The following is a 6,019-nucleotide window of genomic DNA, read 5'->3' as shown; positions in this document are numbered from 1 at the left end:
AATTACCACAAAGTTTTCAAGTTTTTCTCTGCATTTCACCAGAGACTATATTTTGACTTTTACAGTGGGGAGTATTAAAATGTGAAACAAGCAAACGTGAAAATGTTATCTAGTGCATTGGCTCCTTGTGTCTCGCGTTTGTTTGTTTTCTTGTCTACCAGGCATGCGTCTCTTTTAAACTAACAGGTTAAACCTCATGTAACCTGTCCCATGTTTTCTCTTTTTGTGTGTCAGCTTAAAGCCCAGATCTAATCTATGAATGTACACATTGTTTTCATTTTTTTTTATGTCGAATGTCTTTAACGTAAATTCAGGGCAGGAATGTCAAATACATGTAGAGTTAATATCTATGTCAATAACAGATTTCACCTATAGTCAGGTAGGCCTCACACGGCCACGGTCATGATCCAGACACGTTTTAACACAACTTCCGATTTGCTGTCAACATCATCTTGTTTGTTTGTTTGTCTGGTGTTGCATAAATGCACTTTACGGATCAGTGGGTCATACTGGGTCTAAAACAAAGCAAAGTATTTGGTTTTTTTTCTGTCAGTTTGTGTTTTGTTTTGTTTTTCATTGTTTGCAGTTGCTCTGACGTTACCTTTCTCAAATTTATTCCCTGATCCTGTCGGCTGTTTTGATTGATGGGTATGGCGGGGGTCTCAGACAAAAGAGTGACACCTGTTTCTGTTTCGTCCACATCGAGGCTTTCCCTTCACATTCCCTTTCAGATGAGGTGTGTGTCAGTCAATGAGTGTTTGCGGTTTGTTTTGACAAAAATATGAAACCAGCTGTGCACATTTTGTCTCTTTGTGTCTTCATTTTTATTATCAAATTTCAAATTAATCTTTACCTCTTTCGGAAAACGGGATGGGATCCTTGAGCTAACACTACTGAGGAACGGCTGCTTCTTCAGTCAGTCAGTTAATTGGGAAACAGAATTGGCACCAGCAAAGTGAAGATTGCCTCTGCCATCTTAATGTAAATTTTCAGAGGAAACGTACGAGACTTGAGTGGCCTGTGATGTTTTTCCCTTGTCAGTCTGTGTCACAAATTCCTGCTTCATTTACCGACGCACACGATGATGCCAAATGGTTTCATTCCAAAAGTTTCACTGTTTCTTTTTTCGTTTTCACTCCGCACTTGTCCCGTCGGTTCATCCGCCAGCCACGGAGTCCTTTCACGAGAAGACTGGGACTGGTTTTTTTAGTGCCACAAACTGGCAAAGGCTCACGTGCTCCTCTCTTGCAACCTCTTCCTCCAGAGAAGTCACTCGCTGTCCACATGCTATCGTGTTTAAGGTTCCGCCGCGCTGAGTTCCTGCTGCCGTGTTCACCCTTTAAACGGATTAAAGCAGTCCAAGCCCTTTCCTCTCCGAAAATACAAGAATCCTTGTCAACCAGATAAGAGGCCATTTTGTGTTTGACCCTCTGAACCCTACATGAACTTAGTCGTGCTTCTCCATCCCCCAAGAACTCTTTTTCTTTTTTTTTTGCGTTTGATATTTTTTTATATGTTATTGTCAAACTCTGCAAGAATGTTCTTTTGGTTTCTGGTTTTCTGGATACCTCTGCAGGGTTGAGCACTTGCTTAAGTGTCAAACTGAAGGAAGCATGTCAGTACCTTGCGTTCATTTTCATGTGTGCGGTTTTGCTTTGTTAAACGCCTCTTCTTTCCATCCCAGAAAAGAAATGGACTGACAGCATAAGATCAAATATGAAAAAAAAAACAAAAAACAATGTTGTTAATTCGGCGCATTTCTCCTTAATACCACTAATAGTCTTTTGTTTGTGACATGGAAAATCAGTAAAGGTCCACACTAGAAGAAGGGCTTTGTAGGGCAGGATTCTTATGTCTTATAAAATAGAAAATAAAAAAGCCCTTTAAAACGTTTTGGGAAATGAAAGGGAAATGATTCTTGTGCCATTTTGGAAAAAGTGTGAACGTTTTCTTCATTGCAAATATTGTCAGCAAGAGTGCCAAATAAATCAGTATACTGAGCCAAAAGGCAGCAAGCCTACATATCTAAATGTTAGATCACTCGTATGATCATGTCCCATTTCCACTCCCCCTGAAAAGCATAACCCTAATTGTAAGACATTCAAGCTCGTGTAACCATTATTGTTATGCTGCCAGTCTGTTTTCTGCTTTTGTCAGAGAAACATCACAGAAGCAGTATATTTTCTAAATAATAACCTGTTGAAGAGGCGACAACAGCTATTATGGTGAGGGAATGAGAGCATTTAAAAAATGTCATTGTTTTTATTCTGAATTTTATTTGAACATTATTCATTGATAGATTTAACGGTAATGACTATTTAATGTAACTGTAGTACTGTGTTTGTAAAAGAAATTCAGTGAGTTGTGTTTTATGACTCGTGGACTACCAGTGAAGTCAGCATTTCAGTGTTAATAATTGAATTGTTTTTTAAAGATTATTTTTGCGACGGCAACAAAGAGTCATTATAAATGTTCATTTTAACATCACTTGTCTTCTGCTCCTTTTATTCTTCAACTTGTCCCTTTTGTCTGTCGTGCTCTGGTCAAAGGCTGAGGGTTTGTGTAATCGCAACCAACGAGTTCTATTAATAGATCAGGCTCTGCAATCTAAATAATGATTTTGGTGGTCTTTCTACATCACAAATGGAGCTGATTTTTTCCTTTAATGAGGCATCACTGCATGAGAGTTAGTGGCCATCTTCTGGCTGGCCAATCACAAGTGAGCTGTTAACCCTAAGCCTAACTCTAAGGTGGATTCATGAAGTCCCGGATGGAACAAGGGTGCCAAAACAGCCTCGTCAGTCTGAGTGAGAGAAACACTTATACAGCTCAAACTAAGAATTTTGGACAAAACAAAGCTTGTTTATTGTGGGAAGCAGACTACCAATATTCATTTATTAAACCTGTAAATGGTCATTTTGGGGTCCCTTTAACTATTATCCAAAATATTCAATGCTGAGATTTTCTTTTTCCAAATTGACATTTAAAAAAGCTTCAGTTATGGTGGGCTTCTGGTTTAAAAATACACCACGGGTTGAATGTGTGTTGCGTTAGAGTCGATAGATGATATATTAAATGGTGGGTTTTATTTGAGAATTTTGAAATGTACAGTTTTTGCAACCTCAGCAGGAGCTCATTGGTAAAGGATCGCTGCTGTGTACATTATGTGCAGTAGTGAAGCTACACTACACATTCTTTTTTAAATATGCATTAATCACACAACCAAATTTCTATATTTGGAAAAACATTTTTAGAACCAAAATCCATCTGAAGAAGCAAGAACCCAACCCATCCCTCTGATTCCCGTTGTCTATTATATATCTGAACGCTTATTACCTTGAAAATTCAACAATATCATTTCCTTTCAGTGCAAAGCAGTCCCCTGTCTACACCTTAAATTGCTGTGTTGCAGTGTACATTTAAGGCACATCTAATTCCTTCTGTGAGAGAAGGTGGCAATGGGCTTGAATGATAAAACTGCGTTGTCAAGGTAACAGGTTATTCTGAAGGCTGCAAACATGTCGTATTGGGGATGCTCCTATACAGCGTTTCCACTTGCAGCCTCTGCACAGGCTCTGCGTTTCGCTCCCTCAGAGTCAGGCAGGTAGCTGCAGATGTGAGTTGCATCCATAATTTATACGGATATTTATTGGCCAGTCTATTTTCACCAATGTTAATCAAAGTGTTCACTGCAAATCTTTTTCTGCAAAAACCAAATCAGAGGTGTCAGAAATCTTGAGGTGGTACAGAGAGGTCTTCCAAATGATGAATGAGGGAAAAGGTGGGGACGCCAAATGAATAGAGACTCACACAGAAGCTCCTGATGTAACCATGGATACCTCTATTTCATGGATGGAGTAATTTTAGCTGGAGTGGGATCTGAAGGGCAGATATCATCGTGTCTGCACTGCACATATAATCTCTTCTTAAATATCTGAAACGTCGATTAAAGGAGCCTCGCAATCGTTTATCATGTAAATCATGTGAAATATATCCCATAATACAATGAAGGAAATCCAGCAACAATATACCTACGCAAGTTAGAGTCATTTCTATTAACCCTAATGGAAAATAGTGACAAGAAATACAACATAATAGTGTATAACTGCTGTTGCAACATCATAACTCAGTATCATTACAACATTGCAATATCATGACGTGCCAACACCGGCGTTGTCGGCATGTGTTTATGTGTGTATGTGTTTATAAAACACGTCTGTTTGTTGTGGTGTGTTGAGAGCCGAGACAGGACAGGAAAGCAAAGTGTCTGCACTGTCAAGGCAACCCTGACAGTGCTCGTCCCCGAGGGATTACGAGGAGATGTAGCTATGATAAAAACAAAGCGGCGCTGAGGCAAACTACGATACAGCCATTACAGTCAAGACACCAGACATCGCAGAACAGTGGCGGATACAGAACGCTGCTGCTGGTTGGACCTGGGATTATCAGATTAAGTCCAAGATTGTAGTTTTCAAGGAGCAATCAATATGTTGAATTGATAGTGTTTCTTAATCTATTCATCCAGATAATAGTAATTATATAGCAGTCATCCAGATTGCAATGATTGTTGAGGATAAAGTTTTCCAAATTGATTCTTGATTGTTAACTAATATATCAACAAGATCTGAACATCTTCAATTTTATTCATAATCTTGTCAAACATATATTTTGCTTCAAAACATTGAGAGAAAATAGAAAAACCTTACAGATGACAATGATTCAATTAAAATTGCAAAGTATTATCTTTTGTCCATCCTCTTTTTTCTCAGTTAATCTTTTGAGAGTTTCCCGTCAGCAAGTCCCCCAGTCAACATACCCTCCCTGAAACTGTACATTGGTAAGAAAATTTGTGTAGTCATAGGTGATTTTTTTTTTTTTTTAACATACAGTGGAGTGTCAGGCTCAGACAAATGCTCTCTACCTCCATCTGCAGTTTATAATCAGCACCTACAACCACCGACACATGACCCTTTAAAATCAACATGTCTAAAGACTGACATCAACTGTTGTTTTTGAAAGTGTCTGTGTTCAGCTGCTCTTTAAATCCTCTGCAGTGCTGATTCATACTTGGGATATGTTGTTCTGTGACCTGTGAAAGAACCTATGTATAGAGCTGTGACTGAAACCTGCAGTAGACTAGTATTATAAGTAAAAGGTTTTTGATACCATTTTGCCAGGAATTTTATTACAATATTTATTTTGTAGGTGCTTTTATTCCTGCAATCTCAAGGAAATTACAGATCAGAAGATTTTGAAGGATGTCCCAATAAAATGTTTTCATGCAGTTGCTCATCTAACTTTGTGACTAATTCCAGCTCATCCGCAGTACATTTTATCCTGATATTTTAGCATGGTGACAGCTACTTAAAATAAGGTTCCAGAGCTCCAAGAACACAGAAGCAGCAGCAACAGCAAGAGGTACGTTTTAGGTTTATAACTCATACAACTATTGCTGTTTTCCCCTCACACTTATATTATGATACATAATTGCTGCTTTGAATTCCAACTTAATTTCTTTACACAAGAATTAGTCAGCAAGTATCGACAGGTCCCAACACAGGGCCCATTAATTCTGCATGCTGCGGCTTCAAGGCCGGAAGTACCACATATGGCACTCTACGAACTCAAAATGTCTGACAAATAACTTACAGTCATTTTCTTTTTATTTCCCAATGGCTCATGGGAGAGGGGTGTCCCTACAATCTTGAGAGCAAAACTACGCCCTTGATTACATTCTCAAATGTTGTGATGCTACATAAGTGCAAACGTTTAGGCCTTTGCCTTGAGATCTGAGCAATATTTGAGTTTTTAAGTTGTGGTTAAAGCAGCTCTTGGTAACTTGGGCTCATTACTACTCCCTGCTGGTTGAGAACCGCAAATACTCTTTGCCAGTGTCGTAAAGAGGAAAAATAGTCCAGTCCTTCACGTGGGTTTGTTGACACAGCCGGCATACTGAAGAATCGCTTGGAAATATGTCCTCCGACAAGGTAAAGTAACATGTGTTACATGTTTTGTTTGT

This window comes from Nelusetta ayraudi, unplaced genomic scaffold (genome assembly GCF_046127955.1).
Source record: "Nelusetta ayraudi isolate G7.1 ecotype Tasmania unplaced genomic scaffold, CSIRO-AGI_Nayr_v1 ptg000011l, whole genome shotgun sequence".
NCBI lineage: Eukaryota > Metazoa > Chordata > Actinopteri > Tetraodontiformes > Monacanthidae > Nelusetta > Nelusetta ayraudi.
This window is presented reverse-complemented; position numbering follows the sequence as displayed.